The 23,121-nt window shown below is 42.6% G+C and overlaps 1 long non-coding RNA gene across 1 annotated transcript in view; it reads left to right on the top strand.

Annotated features, from left to right (window-relative positions):
* The window catches only part of LOC121828694 (uncharacterized), a 30,505-nt gene extending 8,636 nt beyond the window's left edge, over positions 1–21,869 (top strand). Inside the window, exons 2-3 of the long non-coding RNA XR_013050527.1 lie at positions 15,158–15,407; positions 21,577–21,869. This is a non-coding gene — a long non-coding RNA (uncharacterized LOC121828694). The remainder of the gene's footprint in view (positions 1–15,157; positions 15,408–21,576) is intronic.
* The last annotated feature ends 1,252 nt before the right edge of the window (positions 21,870–23,121 follow it).

Genomic DNA, 23,121 nt, shown 5'->3' with positions numbered 1-23,121 from the left:
TTAATTTTGGCTTCTTAAATGGTTTTTTTGTTTTAGTTTTTTTTTTAAACAAGTTTAACTGCCTATCTGCTAACGTAAGACTATTTCTCATGTAGCACCCTTGCAAGCATTAAGTGTTTGCTATAGTCTGAATATTTGAGTCTCCCCTAAAATCAATATATTAAAACCTCAGCCCATAAGGTGGTACCATCAGGAGATGAGAGCTTTTCAGGGAGAGTAAGCCATGAGAAGAGAGACCTTGCGGCTGGAGTTAGTGCCCTTATAAAAGAGGCTGCAGAGGATGAGCTGTTTCCACTGTGTAAGAAAAAGGCACTGCTGGGTCTACTGTGAGAAACCCCTCTCTTCCTTTATTTTTTTGAGATGGAATTTTACTGCGCTGCCTAGACTGGTTTTGCACTCCTGATTTCAAGTGCTTTTTCTGCCTTAGTCTCCAGAGTAGCTGGGATTGTAGGCTTGCACTACCACGCACAGATGACTTTCTGTCAGTTGGTTATAAGCCAATCAGACTGTAGTGTTTTATTTTAACAGCCTTAATGGACTAAGACACTTAGTCCTTTACCTTAACACAAAAGAAAAGACTTGCTTGTTTTTATTTTATGAGTACATGTAAGTGCTTGCATGAATACATGGTCACCATCAGTGTGCTTGGTGCCCGCAGGGGGTAGGAGAGGGTGTCAGCTCCCCTGGAAGTGAAGTTGCGGGTGCTTGTGAGCTGCCACATGGGTACTGGGAACTGAACCCAGGTCCTCTGATGGAGCAACAAGTGCTCTATCTACTGAGCCATCTTTCCAGCTGCTCCCACCCCCGACCCCAAGAGCTTTTGGTGCCAATTTGGTGCAACAACCTATTATTTTATTTGATTAATCAACTGATTGGATTGGGGATTGAACCGAGGGCTTTGAACATGCCAGGCAAGCTCTGAAACTCTGAACTATCTCGAATGTGGTGATATTTTATCTGTGACCCCCAATAAAGTTTATCTGAGGATCAGAGGAAAAAGCCAGTCACTATATAGAAGTCAGGCAGTGGTAGCACACGCCTTTAATCCTATCACTCGGGAGGCAGAGATCTATCTGGATCTCTGTGAGTTCATGGCCACACTGGGAACAGAGCCAGGTGTGGTGGCACACACCTTGAATTCCAACACTAGTTAACCATAAAGGTCTGGAGGTCTGTACAGACAGACAGGAAGTGACAGAGCTGAGCAGAAAGCGAAAGTGATGTAGCTGGGAGCAGACAGGAAGTGAAATGCAGAACAGAAAAGCATATAGGTGTGGGTATACAGGAAGTAGATCTCTTTGGTGGAGGATTTCCAAGTGGAAAGAACATGACTGGCTTCTCTCTGCTTTTCTGATCTCTCAGCTTTTCACCCCAATATCTGACTCCGTTTCTTTTTTTTTTTTTAATTAATAAGACCATTTAACACTTTGTCCTACGATCAACCGCAAGCCTCCTTTGTACTTTCGTTTGTTTGAATTTTGATCCAGGATCTTACTACGTTGCCAGGCTAGTCCTGGGTTCAGTCTATTTTGCTGGCTCGCCTGAACCTGTGATCCTTGTGCCTTTGTCCCCCTGAGTACCTGGGATTGTATCCTGCGCCACCCGGCCAGGCTCATCTTTAGCTCTAATGCAGAGTAGACAGGTGGGGAAATGAGCTGATTTCGGATCCTTCTCTAGTCTCCAGTTACCTTAGCTCATGTGCCTCGGATGCCATGACTTCTTCCATGCCAGACATTGCCTTCAGCGAGGGTTGTTTGAAATCTCCCTTAAAAGATGTCTCAGTTATAGCTGCTGTGACAAAAACAAACAACAACAACAACAAAAAAAAAAACCATGACCAAAAAGCAAGTTGGGGAGGAAAGGGTTTACTTGACTTACACTTCCATATTGCTTTTCATCATGTCAGGACAGGAACTCAAACAGGGCAGGAACCTGCAGGCAGGAGCTGATGGAGAGGCCACGGACGGGTGCTGCTTACTGGCTTGTTCTTCAGTCTGCTTTATTATAAAACCCAGGGCCACCCATAACTGGCCTGCACCCCCTCCCCATCATTCACTAATTAAGAAAATGCCCCCCAGCCTGATCTTATGCAGGCATTTTCTCAATTGAAGTTCCCTCCTTTCAGATAACTCTAGCTTGTGTCAAGTTGACATAGAACTATCCATCACAAATGGCTTGTTCTTTTGACCTGTTTTGGACTTATCTGTGTGACCTGGCCTGTGCTAAGGACATTGCTCATATGTGTCATGCCTAAGTCCTCTGCTGAAGACACATGGTCTCCACACATGCTGTCCCATTCTGTCCCTTGTTCACCTCCCCTCTGCACACTTTCAACTTGTACCTACCTTACAACTGCTAGCTCAAGATTCATTTCCTTCTAGAAATGTTGAACAGTTTTTTTTGTTGAACACATCACATGCATTGACCAAGCTAGTCCTCCTTTACCAAGACTGTCAAGTAACTGACACAGAAAATACTAGTTATCTTTTATGTTAAAGCAGTAGGCAAGTAATAACAATGGTGATCTCTGACATCAACATGACTTCCCACATTATATCCTTAAAAAGAATCACAAAATGAGGGTCTAAGATAAGAAGCAGCATCTTTGCTATTAAGGGGGAAGCCTGCTGTGAGAATGTGAATCTAGAAATGACAGGATCTACAACCATGCTTCAACACTGCTGCCTAAACAAGACCTGAAGAACAACAACACTGAGAGCTGTGCCACTATTGCGTCCTTTGTCGATGAACAGAGTATGGAGGTGTAAGCCAAATAAACTCTTTCCTCTCCAACTTGCTTTTTGGTCGTGGTGTTTCCATGGCAGCAATAGAAACTCTACCTAAGACATCTTTTAAGGAGGATTTCAAACAAACCTCACCAAAGGCAGTGTCTGGCATGGAAGCCATGGCATCCGAGGCACATGGGCTGGTAACTGGAAAGGAGAAGGATGCTCTGGGTGCCAAGTCTACCCAATCAGGGAGGGACCGCTTGCTTATCCTGTGGCATGCAGGTACATTTGGATATCTTTATTTTCTCATTTGTGAGAACAAAGCTGTCTGGTAATTTTGGAGCATGGGGTTCCCTGGATTATACAACCTAAGACTTGGCCAAGTAGCTAAAGAACTAATTTGAAAGAAGGTAAAAAAAAAAAAAAAATGAGACCTCTAAAATAGAGACCACTACACAATTCAGGTTGCTTTGTTCTAAGAATTAGAAACCATGATCTGTGGTTTGAGGAGAACTCAGGGAACAATTTTTGTCTAACGGCTTCAAATAAATTTACAACAGCCTTTCCCCATTTCAACCCTCTGATTTTTAGTCTGTAAACCTGCTTCTGTGTCTAAAGAAATTCCGCCTAAATTCCTTGAGGGTCTGACCCTCTCTGAGCCTCGGTTTATGTTCTTTTGTTCTTGTACTTGACATTATCTCAAATAGTCTTGTAAAACCTTGCTTCTGTTCCCCTCAGAATTTTATATCCCTCAATGAGGCATTTCCCTCCCTTTTCCTCCAGAAAAATAGCTGCATTGCTTTGATAACTTTTCTTTTATTAATATAGATAAAGCCTTCATGTTTTTTAAATGAAACAGGTCACCTTCTCTTGTAGCACTGCTGTGAACAAAATAACCCAAAGCAAAGTTATTTGAGCAAAGGGAACATTTGGCTGGGCTGGGTTAGCCCTGGGAACAGCAGCTAGAATCCTCAGGGACAGCCACTGAAAGAGAATCCGATGATGTGGTCTTGGGGAGAATCAGGGAGCCTTGCAGGCACCATGGGAGCCTGCTCAACGAGAGGAAAGTCACGCTAGGGAGTGGAGACCTAGCCAACTACCCATCGCTAGTGAGATCATGGATCTTGGAGGAGAACCGGTAACCACTTTACTAAACTAGCATAATCCCTTACTGGGTTCTAAATATTTATCCTTATACCCACATGTCACTGTAGTTCTCACCTCTAAAGAAGCTTCTCTTTGCAACAGATGGAGAGCATTACAGGAAACCACACCTAATTAAAATGCAGAGAATAAGTGATGGTGTGGTTCCTTACCACAACTGATGTACCTACAATATGACTCCTGCATCGAAGGCTCAGGCATCACTGCGTAAGAGGGGAGTGTTATGGGATATTTGTACATTATGTGAAGATACATTGCAGTGGTTGGTTTAATAAAGAGCCGAATGGCCAATAGCTAGGCAGGAGGTATAGGTGGGACGTCTAGGCAGAGAGAGAAAGGAGGAGGAGATAATCAAGGCACAGAGGAGACACCAATGAGACATGGAGGGAGTCAGACATACAGAATTAAAGAAAGGTAAAAAGTCACATGGTAAAATGTAGATTAATAAAAATGGGTTAATCTAAGTTATAAGAGCTAGTTAGGAACAAGCCTAAGCTGTAGTCTAAGATTTCATAATCAATATTGAGTCTCCATATTGTTATTTGGGAGCTAGCTGGCAGGACAGACAAAGACTTGTTACAGGCATGAAAAGATTGCAAGAGCCAGAGGGACAGGAAGTCTGCTGTGAGACTGTGTTTCCTCAAAATGACAGAGAAGCTACATCCATGTTTCAACATGGCTGCCTAAACAAGACCTAAAGAAGGATAACACCAATAGCCATGCTGGTATGATGTTGGGTAATTTCACAGGGCCTCAACCCTAGACAAAGAAATACAGTCAACTAGGGAATGCTGAGGGTGGGTGAAATCATCTTCCTCAGGCAAGAGCACCAAGATTGGTTATCCAATAACAATTGGTCAGCCCTGAAAACATTTCCATACAAGTAGCATTAAAGAGATGGAGCAGGTCGTATTTATATATTTAGGAGTGTGTGTGTGTGTGTGTGTGTGTGTGTATGTACAATTATAGAAAAAGAGGCATGAATTTGAGAGTGCAAGGGGGCACATGGGGGGGAGATGGAGGGAAGAAAGGGAAGGGTGAAAATGATGTAATTATAGGTTAACTTCAAACAATTATTTTAAATCGGGGCCGTGGGAGAGGATGCACTGTGTAACTGCTCTCCAAATTGTCCCATGCAGCATCACTGCTCTCTGGCATGACTCGTGCACAGGTGCCCTTTGAATCTCCATCACTTTCTTCTCTTCATTTTTCACTTACTCACAGTCTCAGAGGAAATAGGTATTGTTTCTGGTAGATGAGATGCTTGGAGCTTTTGGAAGTAGCAGTGGTCCGTTAAGAACTATTTAAGCATGGAGCCTGCAAAGGTCTGAGCTAGGGCCTTTACATATATGTATAGTTATATAGCTTTGTGTTCTCATGGGACTCCTACAGTGTGAGTGTGTGTGGGTCAACTGGATGGAGTGGAGGGAGGGGAAAACTGTGGTCAAGATGTAATTTATGAGAGAAGAAAAAGAAAAGATGTGTTTAAGCAGTGTTTCTCAATCTTCCTAATGCTGTGACCCTTTAATACAGTTCTTCATGTTGTGGTGACCCCCAACCAAAAATTACTTTAGTTGCTACTTCATAACTGCAATTTTGCTACTGCTATGAATAGTAATGTGTGGTGATATATCGTGTACCCCAATAAAACTTATCTGGGGATCAGAGGACAGAGACAGCCACTAGATCAGACATAGAGGCCAAACAGTGATGGCACACACCCTTAATCCTATCACTCAGGAGACAGAGAGCTGTCTGGATCTCTGTGAGTTCAAGGCCACACTGGGAACAGAGCCAGGTGTGGTAGCACACACCTTTAATCCCAACACTTGAGATCACATGCCTTTCCTTTCATCCCAGAAAGTAAGATGGCAGGGCAGAAAAAGGTATATAAGGTGTGAGGAAACAGGAACTCACTGTCTTGAGGCTGAAGATTTCGTCGAGGTAAGAACTTGGCTGGCTTGTTCTGTTTCTCTGATCCCTCAGCTTTCACCCCAATATCTGGCTCCATTTTTTAAATTAATAAGCCTGTTTAGCAATTCGTGTTACAGTAATGTAAATAGTTTTGGCGACAGAGGTTTGCCTAAGGGGTCACAACCCACAGGTTAAGAACTGTTGTTTTAGAGAGGAAACACAAATCCTCCAAGAAGCAGTTCTTGCCTACAGCAGTTAGCGGTCTGGTGAAGGAGGCAGATAGACCACCAGGCAATCATGGTAGAGAGCCAATGCTCCTCAAGGCCCTGAGGAAGAAGGTTGTCATGTGCTCTATTCTGTGGGTGTGCCATGAGTCTGAGCAGAGAGCTTCCTGATTCAACCAGGGTCACTGTGCTCTGGAGGGAGGTAATGGTACAGTGAGAAGAAAGGGCAGGTGAGTGTGTTAGTTTCCAATTTCTGCTTTAACGCGTTACTGTAAATCTAGTGGCCTAAATGTCATCCTACATTTCTGGATAACCAAAGTCAGATATGTCTCTTCTGGGATAAAATGAACACGTGACAGGAGCTGGTGAGAGAAGCTGCTTCCCCACATCTAGAAGTCTTCTGCATGCCCTGGCTTGTGGCTCCTTCTTCTGTCGTCTTCCGGGTAAAGGGCCACATGTCGCTCACTACATGTTACTCTGCTGTTTCTGCTTCTCCTGTCATTAATGAGGACCCTTGACTCCAGTGGACCCCCTAGGGGCGATTTCCCCATGCCAAACTTCTGAGCTGTGCATGTGCAGCATCCCTTTCGCTAGGTAGAGAGCATCACAGGTTTTGGAGATTCAAGTGCAGGCATCTGGGTGGGAGGCGTTGTTCTGCTTCCCACAGTGAAGCAGAGGGCATTCCAGGAGAGTCATCTGAATGTACTTTATCAGAAGAACAGCTCAGATCTGAAACCGGTTTCCTTCCTGTACATTAATCTGGAGCTTGTGTTACACCTGTGAAACCTCATTAGTGGCCCCGTTCAAGTGAAGAGAAGAGCCCCAATTTGACAGCTCCCGGTAAAGAAAAATACAAATTAGACAGTGTTAGTTCCCGTAATGAAGCTGTGCAGAATTGTACTCTGTAAAATCACGTGTTTCCGACGGTTCAGCTGAAATCAGCTTCGTAGCAAAGCTGCTGCTGGACTCTCATACTTTGCTTGAGGAACTGGTCTCAATTAGTTCCTGCTTTTTTTTTTTTTTTTTCTATCCTCTTCACATTTTCATTCACAGGGCTCAAGCTGAGGAACCTCATGCTACCCCTGAATCACCACTGGCTTCCCCAGCCTGTGGCAGCCACAGCAGCTGCTCTTCCTGCTCTGGCAACAGCAACCCGCAGGGCGTTTGGGGTTCCACTGAGCCCTGTGTGGTGGTGGGTCCTACTGAAGAAAGGATAATGTGTGCTTGCTCTGTTGGGTGGGACAGAGATAGAGACCAGCCCCGGGTCTGTTATACTTCTCGTTCTTGGTGTCTACCATGAGGGTAGCAGCTGCAGTAGGTATAACTTCTTTTCTTTTTGACAGTAATAACTTTTTTTAAATTCTTACAATATAGTTGATCATGGCTCACCTGCATCTGCCCCGGACCCCCGCCTCCGGATCCTCTCCATTTTCCCATCCATCCAACTCCATGACTTCTCTCTCTTTAGAAAACAAACAGGAAAATGAAAAAGCAAACAAGCCTGGAACAAATCCATGAAAAAGCACAAGAAACACATACGTGTGTGTGTGTGTGTGTGTGTGTGTGTGTGTGTGTGTGTGTGTGTAAAAAACAACCCCTCAAAACACAAAATCAGAAACCATAATATATTAGCAAAAGACAGTAAGATAAAAAAAATGCACAAACAAAGCCATATGAACAAAAAATTCTACAAAAACACCATTGAGTTTGTGTTGACCCTCTACTGCTGGGCGCAGGGCCAGCCCTTCAGTACAGTTTATATAGTATACATTTGTTATTGTTAGAATTATAGACAGAGTTGATGACGAAGCTTTGATCATGACGGACATGCTCCTAATATACTTTTCTTTTATGTGTCCAGAATTTATAATAACATATTTAAACTCATATCATATTAGCAATATGATTAATTTTATATTATATTATATTTAATTCAATAAAATAAATGAAACTTCAGGCTTCATGGATTCTTAGTATAGTGTTTCAAGACAGGTTACACTGTGCTACACCAGTCTGTGCATTTTCCAGTGCCCTAAACTGGGGCAGCCATCAACCTTTTCTGTATTAATTGATTCACCCAGCAGTAGTTATAATTGGTGTTGGGGACTTAACTGTTTGTGTAAGTGGGAAGCAGTGATTCCTTTTGTACGACTTCTGATTTCAACGTTCTTTCCTCCTAAGCTGGTTTGCCCTTCCTGTGCCCTCTCTCTAAGTTCTTAGAGTCTATAGTTGGTGCAGCTGCCTGGCCCGGGGCGATCTGGCTGTCACTTGCTCATGTACAGATGTGAATAGTCCCGTGGATGCTGTTTGCTCAGCATCACCCATGTGGACAACACTTCAGACCCAACTTGTCCTGGAAAGACAGACAGACAGAGAAGAAGCGGAGGTCTGTTGAGTGTTTGCAGCTTGTGGGGCGTGGTTCTTAGAGTCAGGGGCTAGAGTGTCTGGCTCTGACGTCAGGGGTTTGCACTCGTGTTTTCGGGATGAGGGTTCTACAAGAGGAGGTGGGTGAGGGTTGCATGGGTGCTTTACAGGGGTGGTGATAGGCTCCTAACTCTTGCTGTAGGAAAAGTTCTATGTCCTGCCGACAACTAAGAATATATGAGGACAAAGCTTGGCAGCTACAGAGGAGTCCGAAAACCATCAGATGCTCACCCTATTACACCTTCTAGATTATCTCAGCCATTGGAGGCTGTTTCTCTGCTGTGAGCTAGGAGAGTAACAGAACCTGCCTTACAGAGCTGCAGGCAGGGGTAAATGAGACAAAGCTGGTAAGCCACGCGGAGTAGCGGCACAGGTCCTCCCAACAAATGAGTTCTCTGGCCCTGCATGAAAGCCTGTGTCTAAGGCAGTTCCGGGTTGTGCCTTGACACAATAGGACCATTTATTTTGCTGTTTTCACTTCACAACAGATGCCAACCAATTCAGTGGAGATTTGAGTGTCTACATTTGTTGGATCTGGGTCAGTGACAACCCATGGACAGGTGGGTGGGGAGCTAACCAATATGGCAGTGGTGAGAGGTGCCTTTTTCTGCCCCACTTCCACTTCAGGGAAGTATTGATGTTTGAAAAACTTCCCCCGGGACTCTTTGTCTTTTCAAAGAATTTATGAAGCCTTCATAAGGGGGGAACCTTTCATCTTAAAAAAATATTTCCCAACAAAGATGATGATGGGATGCAGAAGATGTTCTGATGGGGAAGTGGGAGCAGATATATATATACACATATCCATTCCACAGCAACTGCACAGACCTATGTCTGCTGAGGCCTCACCTGGCTCTCCCGTTGCTGGAGGTTTCTAATACAGGTGGTCTGTCCAGAAAAAGAGAAATCCAGCTGATGAGCCCTGGTGAGACAGGATGATGAAACTACCAGATCCAGAATGGGGAAGGGAATGGAGAAGCTTAGGAAACGATGAGTTGGGGACACGGGACACAGGTCTTAAACTTGGAAGAGAGACTCAGAGTAGCATTTTCAAATAGTAACTTGAAAGGGCTCTAAAAGGCTTATTTCATTGGAGGTATGTGATGATATTGTGTCCCCCAATATATTGTGCACCTTAATAAACTTGTCTGGGGTTAGAGAACAGAACAGTCACTAGACAGACATAGAGGCCAGAAAATGGTGGCACACACACCTTTAATCCTAGCATTCTGGAGGCAGAGATCCATCTGGATCTCTGTGATTTCAAGGCTACACTGGAAACAGCCAGGCATGGTGACTCATGCCTTTAATCCCAGGAAGTGATGGCAGGAAGCAGAAAGGTATATAGGGGTGAAGACCAGGAACTAGAGTTTGGTTAAGCTTCTAGGCTTTTAGCAGCAGTTTAGCTGAGATCCATTCAGATGAGGACACAGAGGCTTTCAGTCTGAGGAAGCGAGATCAGCTGAGGAATTGGTGAGGTGAGGTTAACTGTGGCTTGCTCTCTTTCTCTGATCATTCAGCATTTATCGCAATACCTGGCTCCAGGTTTGTTTTTATATTAATAAGATCTTTTAAGATTCCTGTTACAGAGGTAATCTTGGATGTTTATTTAAAATTGACAAAGGTAAGACATTATAGTTACACTGAGCCTAACAGACACCAAGACACAAGCAAAAGCCATCAGCCTAGGACGTCAGGTAAGACGAAAGACAGTTCAAGGTGAATGAGAGAGTTCAGTTGAGACTAAGAGGCCGGTCTGGTAAATGAAGGATAGCAGGAAACCTCTACAGGGGACCAGCAAGGAGAGGGACGATGGCCTTGGAGGACATTGGCTCATGCTGTACACCGGGCACCGATTCTATGTGAACTACCCACTCTACCTTAGTGACACCCTTCTGGAGAAGTTGTTACTTTCTCCACTTTCTGGGTGACGAAACAAGGCACACACAGTTTGTGGTGTTTGCCTAAGGTCCACGGTGAGTAATGTCAGAGTCCACACTGAGAGTGAACTTGAAATTTATGCTCTCTAGCATCCACTTTGCCACCGAAATGTGAATCAGTCCTTAGGGAAAGCCCTGAGAAATCGAGACTGTAGCACAGTAATTAATGGACACCAGGTCTCCTGGACTAGGAAGCAAAATGGTATACCTGGGTAAATGCTTTTCTGACAGAGACTGAGAGAACAATATTGGCTCATTTTCCAGAGAAACCAGTTACCCCAAACAGGCAAGAATGCCAGAGAATTCTTCCTAGCCACTGGCTCCTGAAGTCATGCTAGGCTTCTGGGCAGCCTGGCCTGCACTAGGCGAAGGTAGTTTGTACTCTCAGGGCTGATATCCCCAGCCTGATCTCCCAGGAAGCACGTTTCCAGGACCCAGCTTTCTGTCCTCAAAGGAACTTTGTCTGTGAGGGCTAATCCCCAGGTAAGCATTTCCTTTGCCAAGCTTGGCTCTCTCTGTATTCACTAGAAGATGAAAGCTGGGAAAGCAGAAAAATGGTTCCTACTCTGGATCATTTGTCTTTAAGTGCCATTTGCCATGACTTCCACCAAAGGAAAACAGAGGTAAAATCCTTACACTCTGGGCAAATGAATTTGCCATTTTTCTGGGGACATTGATTATAGCTTATCTAATTTTATAACAGATCTATCTTATCTATAAGAGACAATGTAGCATGAAAATCAGAAGAGATACTAGGGGCTTGGGAGGGGCATCACTTATTTTCAGGTAAGGTTTTGCATTACCTGAAATGCAAAATGCAAAATGATGCCATTTTTTCTCAGATACCTTAGGCTGACTAAGCAGAGGCTCTTCCTGTGGAGATCAGTGTTGTCACAGGTCTCAGAGAGCAAAGAAATAGTTCTCTGTCTTTTCTAGCTACACCTAACTATGAAAAAGGGCAGCAAATCAAGAATTAGAACCCTTCAATTGATATCTTAAAAAAAAAAACCCATGCCCTTTTGCTTTTGTGGACATTTATCAATTCTAATTTTCAACTCTTAATATTGGATTTCAGTGAGGGACACAGGACAACCTCATCAGCAATGTCTTCTAACAGCAGCCTGGTGTCATGTTCTTCTCTTGCTGAGTTGGAAGAGACTGAGTTTTTGGTGTCATCTGCAGGGAACAACGGTAGAAGACACCAGGACAGAGGAACCTATTTGTCTTGCTCCCACTACTGTCCCAAGTCACAGCCTCCGTGGACCTTGGTTTCTTGTCTTTGGTGTCCTTGCAGGTTCACTGACCTCCGGATTGATTGTGATTATTGGGTTGCATTTCTTTGTGGTCCTGACAGTTATTGCCTACGTTTTTTTGAGTCTATGGTGTGAGAGAGTTTAAGATCAGAGTGGCTATTTCCTTCTGCTGAACTACACTTAGAACTGGAAGGGGCTCCCTTTATCCCTCAGAAAATTCCATTTTCCTGAAAGTTTATTTTGTCTGATGTTAACAGAGGCACTTAAACCTTCACGGCAGTTGCTAATTGAGTTGGGTCTGCACTTCTTCCCCTGTCCCTTTAACCTTAGATGAGCTAAGGGAAGTCCTAGTTTTATTTTGCTGCTCTAAGAGTCACTGAATGAACCTTCTGAATTTGTGCATCATTGTCTTTCAACAGCTCAAAACCCTCAGTCATCATCTCAGGAAGTTTCTCTCTTTCTCTTCCTTCCCAGTCGCCTTGTCTCCCCACCCCACCCTCCACAACCGATCAGCAAATAGTGTTTTTAAATCACTTTAAAATTCAGTTTTTATCAAAGGCTGCAGTTAGTCAATATTTTTAAACCTCTCAAACAATATAAAATGTACTATTTGTTATATACCTATTTCTACTTTTTCTTGCAAGCATGTCCAGTCCACAGCCTCGGAGCGGCAGGCATCCAGGTTTAGCTAGGAATGCAGCCCAACACAAGATTGTAGACTTAACTTAAAACTTGAGGATACCATTGGTGATTGTTGTTGTTGTTGTGAATTGACTGCTTAGTTCTTCAGTGTGAACTTTGTAGACGACACCAGTTGTGTTGGGATGTCAAAGGTTGCAGTGGCCTGCAGAGCATGCCTCTGATTCTGAATGCTTTGCCTCCACTCTGCTGTGGGCACTATTGTGCTCCCATGTCCTACAGTGGCAGCTTTAATCCCTGAGCTGAGTCCCTCCCTGGGAATTGTCCCCTGATGAGGAGAATGGCTTCATTCATATCTCAGCTTGGTCAGCATGTGTGTGAGTGTGAGGAGATAAAGGTCCCCCCCCCCAACAAAAAGAGCAGAATAAATCAAAATTCTCTTCCTTAAAGATGGGCTAACTGTGGCGCCTCACCACTCCAGAGTTTTTGTGAGGTAAGGTGCTGCCTTCAACTGCCCACTCACTCAGCTTCTTTTTCTGACAGCTTGCTTCCTGTTCTCTTCAGCAGATGCTGCCTTTCAGAGCGTTCTTCCAGACACCTGCTGTGTGCACACTTCAAACTCATAGTCAGTTCCCAAGAACTCACTTAGGTCGAGGATCTACAGCCAATAATCATTTAGACTTAAGTATATATTTGCCATTTTCTTTGCTAGCAATTCCTTTTGTATTTGGGGTCAATTTCCTTCTGCTTGGACTATATCCCTAAGAATTTCTTTATGATAGAGTGTGTTGGGTAAAGAAGTCCTAACTTTCCCTTTATCTGAAAAACGATTTAATAAATATGCAATTATAGACTGACAATTGTTTTCTTGTAGCTCACTGAAGATATTATTCTAGTATCTTCTAATTGTCATTGTTTTCATTGTACACTTAGCTGTCGAATGAACTATCCACCTTTAAAGTCTAGAGTTCATCTTTGGTTACTTTTCAGATATATAAGAAATATATCTTCTGTATGTAGAGACCAAAAGGCAATGTCAGGTCATTCCTAGGAGTTGTTCAGCTTTTTTTTTTTTTTTTTTGAGACAGTCTCTCACTGGGACCTGGGACTCCCTGATTGGGCTAGGCCATCTGGTCCCCAGACCCCAGGGATCTTCTTCCTCTCCTGTCTCTGCCTCTCCCCAGCACTGTAATTACAAACGTGTGCTCTCATGCCCAGCTTTCGTTGTGAGTGCTGCATCCCTGACTCAACTTCTCATGTCAACTGAACCATCTCCCCAGCCCCCGGCTGCTGCTGGTTTTTCAAGACAGGGTTTCTTTGTGTAGCCTTGGCTATCCTGGAACTAGCTCTTGTAGATGAGGTGGCCTCAAACTCACAGAGATCCACTGCCTCTGTCTCCCGAGCATGGGGATTAAAGGAATACACCACTACACTTGGCTTAGTCCCTGATTTTAAAACATATTAAGTGTATTGTCTTACATTTGTGTCTGAGAATTTAATACATGAACTTGAACTTACTTTGGGTCTTGTCCTGCTGGCTCTGCTTTTGAGAACCTGTTGGATTTTATTTGTATGTATGTGTGTGTGGTTTTTTTTTTGGGGGGGGAGTGTTTCTCTCTCTCTGTCTGTCTCTCTCTCTCTGTCTCTGTCTCTCTCTGTCTCTGTCTGTGTCTCTGTCTCTGACTCTCTCTGTCTCTCTGTCTCTGTCTCTGTCTCTGTCTGTCTCTGTCTCTGTCTCTGTCTCTGTCTCTCTCTCTTGATGCTGGACACACGGTTCTTTATCCTGGAGGGTTGTGTCACTGCCTGCCTCTCAGGTCACATCAGTACAATTCCAGGTATGAAGTGTTTTTGGACCACCCAGGTTGCCAAGTTAGTTTCAAAACAGACACTAAGCCTGGTTTGGGCTTCCTTCCCATATCACCCTGCCCTAGTCCTTCTGGACTCTGAAAACCAAAGCTCAGGTTCGCCAGTCTTGCCAAACCCTGGAAAAGGGTGGTGGTACTTGGTGCCCGCTGAAAGCCCGCTTCTGTTTGCGTCTCTGAGGTCTTGCTCGCATTTAGCCTCTGGCCTCTTGCCAATTCACTGGTGACTTGGAGCAATGTATCATATTTTGTTACAGCTTGTCCTATTCCCAGGCTCTCCTCAGAGTAGCTGGCCTGTCAGAATGCTAGAGACGGAGGGCTCTTGACTCCAGTTTTCAATATCGCAGGAAGTAGTTTATTTAACTCAAAAGGAGTATTTATCCCACAAATAGTCTAGATTGCTCTCTGGAAATAGGAGGAAGAAAGTCTCCCAGATGCCTTGCTCTAGACTGTTGGAACCCAAAGCTGTTCTTAGGACGTTATTCCCTCTTTCCTTAATGGCTGGATCTAAATTGTGAGGTAGACCCCGAGTGTATGGAGCCTCTGTGTTGAATCTCGGCCTCGTGCATGGTCTTCCTGGTAAAGGACATAGTAATTCTTTCTTCCTCAGAGGGATGCTTGCTTGGAGTCTTTAAGAAGCTTCTAGAGCTTCTAGAGAAAAGGTCACAATAGCTGATTGGGAAGGGAGAAGCTTGATGTAAATATGAGTTTGATTCTGGAGGCCAGCCTATAACACTTCCTCAGAGGCCTGTGTGGACTCACATTTACCTCCTGCTGTCATCCCACAGTCTACACCCATTGCCTCTTATTTGATATAAATGAGAATTAATCTTATCAGGGGAGAGATGGAAGGGTAGTCTTCTGTGTTGGGGGCATAAGGCTACAGGACATTTTTTTTTTTACGATAGAAAGAGAAATGTAAATATCTGCATATATGTAAAGTTTGTTTAAACTCTTTACTTCTTTTTCCTAAGAGGTTTTAGGGACAGTGTCTATTTTCTTTGCTAGATCCATAAAAGGCACTTTGAAGTGTGTTCACAACTACCCCAAGGAACAGACAAAAGCACGCTGAAGTGGCCTATACTCAGGAGAGGTGGAGCTCCCCCCCACACTTAGTACTTGTGAACTCACTACCTCCAAGAAACCAGAGTTGCTGGAGAAGATGCAGATTCCCCGTCTCCACAGCAGAACAGCATTGTTCCTTTCCTGTGTAGTGACTGTGCATGCTAAGTTTGAATTACCATAGGAGGAAGGTCAGGTACGATCATTAGAAGTGGCTATTTGTGCATCAGATATCTTTGACTAATTTTTAATGTTAAAAAATTCACTAATGTAAGCTTCGCTGTGTGATCTCTTACTTTGCTTTGGCTCTCAAACTTGAGTCTAATTGGAACCTGCCTGGTAATTTTTTTTTTTAAACTAACTGTTGGGATATGGATTAGAAAAAAACAAGTAAAATCACTAGAAACCTCACATTTCCATACAATCTCTTTCAAAGTGCTTTCAAAACTAAAGCCACAACTGGCACAGAGGCACATAACTCTAGTCTCTGCACTTGGAAAGTCTCTACTTTCTGAGAACTTCCGGAGAACTCTGAATCCCAGGTCAGCCTAGATGTATAGAACATAACAAAACCTGTCTCAGATAAACCACAGGCTGAGGATGTGGCCCAGCGTAGAGTGCTTATCTGTCATGAACAAAGTCCTCAACTTGATCCCTTATATGCAAATCAATATGTCCATGGATCTATCAACCCATTGATCCATCCATCCACCCATCAATCAGCTAATCAAAGAAACAAAAACCACAAAAATTCATTCACTGGCCTTTCCATGCCAATCTGCAAAGTTAAGCAGAATATATATTGATATTCCTGTTGTGAGATATTTGTATACTGTGCAAAGCTGTGTCTCTGTGATTAGTGTAATAAAGAGCTGAATGGCCAATAGCTAGGTAGAGATGAGGAGATGCCAGCGGAGTTGGAGCAAGTTGTACATGCTGTACTGAGGAAAGGTAAAAAGCCATGTGAGTTAATTTAAGTTATAAGAGCTAGTTGGAAACAAGCCTAAGCCTAAGCTAAGGCCAACCTTTCATAATTAATAATAAGTCTCCATGTCATTTGTGGGCTGGCAGTCTAAGAAAGCCCGATGAGATGGAGTCCAATGTGGGGCACATAACTCCACATAAGGTTTGAGAAAGAAAAAAAAAGTTCTGAGTAGGCTCTGTGCTTGTAGCATCCACAGGTATGTCTCTTTTAAGAGGTCCTGCTACTGAGCACTTGAATGGGATTTATAAGCAACAGCCAGCACACTACTTGGTGAGAGGAGACTAGGTATAAATGCCTACTGGAGCTGGAACAGATAGATGACCTCCAGGCTGGGGCTGCAGGCATGAGGTTCCCTCTCACTGACTCAAAGTGGATGGAGTCAGCTGCCAGGCCATGTGCTAAGCGAAGCCACACAGAGGAGGGCCTAGCTGCAGCTTAGCAGTTTAAGGTTTGGCTCACATGGTTAGAGAACATTGCAAGTGTGCAGTTTCAGGAGCTTAGAAAGCCAGGTCCAGGCCAAGAAAATCTCTGAACAGACGTAATATGCTTAAAAATGTGCCTAGTTGCTGAAGGAAGAAAAATGGGTATAGACAGTCATAAAAAGTAAATAATTTAAAAATAATAAAACAAAGTCTTTAAAAGAGAGAATAAAGTAATATAAAAGAAAAAAGCCATGTAAAGATGGGAAATACACAGGGTGTCTGGATTCTGTGTGGTGTTTTGTTGGCTTTGAATTTTTAAAATGCTAATGAACAAAAAACAATAGCTACTGAGAGACATTGGATTATGGAATATGCTAAATTAAACAACCTATATATTTTAAGACTGTCTTAACTTCAGAATAGAAGTCAGAAAATATGTTACATTGAGGGAGAGGTTTTGCTTTTGTTTCTAGAGGAAACAAAAAGCCATGGATTTCTTCAAAATTAATAAAGACCAAATTTGACCAGGGAAGACCTCCTAGGGATCTTGACTACAGACATGAGGGAAAAAAAACAAGAAAGATACAGGACAAGTGATGTATATATTGATCTCTCTACATGGATGAGAAATGATAAATCTTGTTGGCTACAGAATCCTCATGACAGTTCGATTATACAGTCCAAACAGACTTATAAAGCTGACAGATGCCTTCTACCTGCTCAAACATAGAACAAACAATCATCTTTAGCTGACTTTTGCACATTGCACAGTCCATACTTGTGTTAATTCAGATATGTATGTTAACTTTAAAAGTTTATATATTTTCAGAAGAAAAGAACTGGACATGAATAAGGACACGTGATCCAGCCTCACAGAGCGCCTCTGTTGCAGTTTCCTCAAAAATCTACATCTAGAACAATTTCAAAGCTGCTAACTGAGATTGTCCAGCCTCACGGACTACTCCAGCCAAGACTTCAAATAAGCCTTACACTTTTCCATTTTACACAGAGACTGGACAACAAATGATATAGCTAGCCCTCCCAGGACTTGATCATTAATTCAATTTTCTCAGGGTCCCCTAAAGATATCATCCCCTCAACAACAAGAAGTAATTTTAAGAACACAATGCCCACATTCCCAAGAGGTAGGGTGGGTGGTTTTTGTTTATTTTGAAGGGGTATGGTATTTATCATCATTTAGTGGGGTTGGTTGCAAGTTGTTACTTGTCATGGTAAGGGAGGAAATTAAGCAAAGGAGATTAGAATTAGGGATCTTGTTCTGAAAAGAAAAAAGGAGGGATATAAGAATCACAGGACGAAAAGGTAGATTATTAAATCTACTTTTAAACCGAAAAGCAGCTACTAGTCTCAAATATTTTACATTGATAGAGATTTTTGTATATTGACACAAATTTAAGGTTATTTTTGTTAGAACGTGGTGTATATATATTTCTACTCTTTTGTTAAGGTATTGTATCTATGTAGATCATTTTAAAATGTAATGTAAAGTCCTAGTCTTTAAAAGTTACTTAGGATGATAAAGAAATGCAGGTTAGTAGTTGGTCATCTATAACATCAAACTTGTAGTCATGTTAGGTATGTTTTCAAGGTCAACAGAGATAATATTTAGATAGATAGATGGTCTTCAAACACTTTAGAGACCCACAGAACATGGCATTTAAGATGTTTTAATAACATAAGGCTTTTCATGACAGTGAGACATGTCTGATCCTGGCAGCACCAATCTACTTCAAAAAAGGATGATGGGCATCAAAGAACCTCCATATGGAGATTGCTTCCAATGTGGCAAAGTTAGCCACTGGCAAGAAACTGTCCTTGCCTTGACTGCTGACAGTATACTGTCCAAATTGGACAAGCAAGACAGAAAATAAGGTGACTACCAAACTTTGCCAAGACAAGGTAGGATAGTCCTTAAAAAATTACTGCTTCACAGAAAAGTCTGTCAGATATTATAGGCCTATAGGCTGAAGATGGATGCCCCACACTGCAGAGGAACCATGGGTGATTGTTTGGTCAGCCAGTTGTTTCTGTCATTTCTATAGTTTTGGAGTTTATTTATTCTGCACTCTCTGCTTACTCAGGTAATATTATATCCTTCTCAGATCTTTGATGGGTTTGGAGACTAGATAGTTATAGTTACAGTTTTCCTTGTTACCAAATTTAGAAAAGAAACTTACATAAGAGATATAAAGTGCTTAAGGTTAAAAAACATAAAAGCTTAATTTGTTTATCTAAAAAGATGTTTTAAGATTAAAAAAAGATATTTTTAGGATGGTAATACAAGCTATGATAAAAAATGATTTATCAAGACAGGATGGATAATAGAATATTTTCTTCAAATATGCCAAATGCAAATGAGCTGGACATTGTGAATGTAATTCTTACCTGATAATTGTTCTTATTGTATATAGTTTTACTGTATTGGAGTTAAAACCTTTCCTTTTTATTTAGACAACAAGGGGGAGATGTGGGATGTTTGTGCACTGTGTGAAGATGTGTCACTGTCCTTGGTTTAACAAACAGCTGAGTGGTCAATAGCCAGGCAAGAGAGGCGGGGAGATGCCAGCAGACTCAGAGCAAGTCGGCCGTGCCATGCTGGGGAAAGGTAAAGGGCCACGTGACAGAATGTAGATTAAAAAATATGGGTTGATTAAGTTATAAGAGCTAGTTGGAGATAAGCCTAAGCCAAGGACAAGCTTTCATAATGAATCACAAGTCTCTGTGTCATTATTTGTGGACTAGTGTTCCAAGAAAGTCCAATAAGAAAACATACTACATATTCCTATTTTCCTAAAGTAGAAGACTGAGACTCAGCTATGTGTGTTGATTTGTTCAAGCTTGTGAATGTGGACAGTGGTAGGGTCAGCTTCAGAGCCCACAATTCTCTGTCTGTCCTCCCTTCCTTCTTCCTCTCCCATCACTTTTCTGCTTCCTTTGCCTTCCTCCCCCTTCTTTACTTATCTCTTTCACTGTCCTTTCCACTAATCAATGTCAACCAAATGGCCTCTTGTTGTCCTGTGTCCTAACTATTGCAGACATAGGTACATTTACCACTGTGCAGAACTTCAGTTTCTCTGTCTACCAACCTTATTGCAGGGAGCCCCTTACCAACCATGTGCACTTGCTTGTTAGTGTTTTTGTAGAAAGAGACATGTGGAGGAAAGCGTAGGGGATGTTTTGCCTAAATATACTTTTTTTGTGTGTGTCTTTTACTTTCCCATACTTTCACCCTATTGATTGTCTAAAGCTAAAAACTTTCAGAATAAGGGACTGTTTTTTCTGCCTTTTCTGCCCCCCAAGGACACATGCCCATACCCACCAAGAGTGGGCTATGTATGTAGTTTGCAGAACAGTTGAGGGAGATGTCAGCCTAACTGGAACCTTCACCCATCTTTTACTGAAACAGTGAGAGTTGCTGTTCTGCTTACCCAGCACAGAGAGAACGCTTTCCCACTTCCACAGTTAATCTGATCAATGAAATCACTTGCTCTCCCAAATCCCTCTAACACTGAGACATGACTGTTGAAGCCAGAGTCACTGTTTAAGACACTCTTCATTTTCTGCAGCCTTTGCCATCAGAGAAAACAAGGTGTTTTCCCTTCTAACGTCCCTGCAACTTTACAAAGTCTTTGCCATGCTTTCTCATCCACCCTCAGTTTCTCCTCCCCCTCCAGGGCATAGGCATGGCAGCTACGTTCACAGAGCAGAGGGAGTGGATCCATTCTGCTTTCAAGGAGCCTTCAAACATCATTGTACTTTCTTGAGTACGTTCTTTAAAACCACTGCTTCCTCTCACTCAGCAGTGGACAAGGGCATTCCATAGCTTCTCCTCTCTAGGTCTGTGATGAAAAGGTCCTCAAGGTGAGAGGATGCATTTGTGCCCGACTCTGGCAGGATGCAAACAGTTCTGGCCCACCAGCTGCCTGATCAAGTGATTTAGCTGCTGAGCATGCCTGCAGCCTGAGCTAGGGATATGAGCTGGCCAACAACCATGTCTAAAAATAAGCCAGTGACCATATTCCACCTGCCCTACTGTGGCCTAGAATGCTCCTGTGGCATTTCCACATGCAGGGCTGGGAGGGTGCAGGCTCATGTAGGAAGCTTTTCTCTCTTCTGTCTCCTTGTTGATACAAAGCCTGCCATTTAGGAAAACTGTTGCTGGGTGCTGGCACTGGTGTGGCACCATCCTGCCCAGAGTCTTATGCAGGAAAGCAATGAAGTCAGCCTTACCCTTTTTGGCTATCTTAATAGATATTTTGCATGAAAACTTCCGGGGCTAATTGTGGTGAAAATGTGCCAGGTAGACCCCTTTCACGCCAACTATAATTAATAATGTTATAGCCTTCAAGGCCATAATGTTCATCAGTTATTAATTAGTAATTCATTTTGTTGAATAAATAATACTTATGATTAATGATAGAACTTGTAATTGGACACTAGAAGTGGCCCTCTTGGGGCTGGCATACCAGCAAGTATTAAACTATGGTACAGTAATGATAAATACAGCAGATCATCTAGGAAAATCCAAGTTAAATAATCGTGACACAACCAAGGTGCTCCTTCTCAACATGAGAAGGATCTGTTGTCAGGGTCCACACGTGTCCTGGGCCTGAGCATCTTAATTGTTTCTGTCCTGTACACCACTGGGTTTCCATTTTCTCCTGAAACTTGCTATCAGCCACCCTACCTCCTCCACCTCTGCAAAGCAAACTGTTCTTTGCTAGACAACCTATTGACTTTGTATTACTCGTATAATAGGTGCTTTCAAAAATATTGCCAGGACACAAGCACTCATACTCTGAGAGTGGGGGTGGGGAGAAGAAATGCTTTTCCGAAAAGGTAATGATTGAAATTTTTATTTGAAATGATTCCTTAGATTGAATTCACTTTAGATTAACAGATTTTCCTGCTCAATTGATTTTCTGGCATCCATGCAGTGATCCAGCAGAGATAAAATGGGGGTTCGTTTAGTCCACTGCTCAGAGGGAAACCGCAAGCCTGGCAAATGGATGCAACAGCACTTCCTTCTGGCCTGCTCGGTGGGAACAGGAGCAGGACAACCAGATCCGGCCAGCTGCTGACCAGATGCCGCCTTCAATTAATATTCCAACCCTCAAAGACATTCCCTGCTCCCTCTCGAAAGCAGAGCAGCTGAGTAATAAAGAGACTCACTAAAGTCCTAGGTTATTTTTTTTCCAGAGAGCATTTATAATGGCTAAATTGCTTGAAATAAATTAGCATGAAAAATAAACATAGTTTGTACAGTATCTGTAAAACAAATCCCCAATCTTGGGGAAATAGAGAGACAAAGTCGAGCTCGCGTTTAACAAGCACACACACTATGCTTCATTAAGACAGAGCCTCTTTCTCTCTTTCTTTTTTTTTTTCCTTTCCCCAATTTAAAAAGGGTTAATAAACTCGAAGATATCATTGCTAGTTAAAGAGGTCCTGCACCATTTTAAGGGAAGTAGGAGGCTACAAAGGAGACAGTTAAAAAGAAACCAAGAGGCTGTGTTGTAATGCTAACAGGCAATTAACAAACTCATGGGTGTTAATTATCTTCATACTGTATCATGTTCAATTAGCTTAGGCTCTGCAACCAAGGCGACGACGAACAATTGCTTTGATAGGCGTACAGTACTTCATTTGTAGTTAATCGGTTTAAGCCCTGCAGTTGCTAGGTTACCTGTCTCCAGAGGTAAAAGGCTATACAGATGCACTATGTTTAAATGACTACAGAGAACTGTTTAAACTCAAACCATGTATAACTCTTTATTGATTTCTCACAGAAGATCTCAGCTCTGATGATAAGGTTTTGATATATTTTCCTGCTACAGCCGGTTCCTTGGAGTATTGCAGAAAAAAAATCTGTCAATATGCTTCTATTATGATCTCTTGATCTGTGCCTATAAAAACCTTTAGCCGCAGCCCTTATTATAAATAATGGAAGAAGCAATAGCTGATTTTTTTCCACACCATACTACATGGAGATTTTTTTTTCTTCTTCTTCATTGCCTTTAGATCCAAATCACAGGACTTCTGTACCCATGCTCTAAAATAATAAAGGAGATTTTTCTAGCTCTAATTAATTTGATTGACTCTCAGCAGGACGGGATCAGCTGTAGCATCATGAGCTTCAACAATAACTACCAACTGATGGGCAGTTCACATCAATAAGACCATCACTGGCCTCGCTCTCACCTGTCACCAGGCAGGGAGTGAGCAGTAACTAGCCCCCCGCAGATGCTCCCCACTTAGTGCTTTCTGCCCTATTAGCAATTTATAATGGTGATCAAGAAACAGTCAGAGCCGAATCAAGACAACTGTCTGGCTGCCTGTTTAATTGGCCTTGTTTGCTTTTTGATAAATGGCTTGTGACTACTCGAGGCCCCTGTATTTTGACTTTTAATAGGCCACAGTGATTAGGCTACCAACAGATACTAGGTCAAAACCAAGGAAAGGTGCAAAAAATGTTAATTAAT

This window comes from Peromyscus maniculatus, chromosome 4, assembly GCF_049852395.1.
Source record: "Peromyscus maniculatus bairdii isolate BWxNUB_F1_BW_parent chromosome 4, HU_Pman_BW_mat_3.1, whole genome shotgun sequence".
Lineage (NCBI taxonomy): Eukaryota > Metazoa > Chordata > Mammalia > Rodentia > Cricetidae > Peromyscus > Peromyscus maniculatus.
Note: the sequence above shows the minus strand (reverse complement) of the source record. Positions and strands in the feature narration are given on the sequence as shown.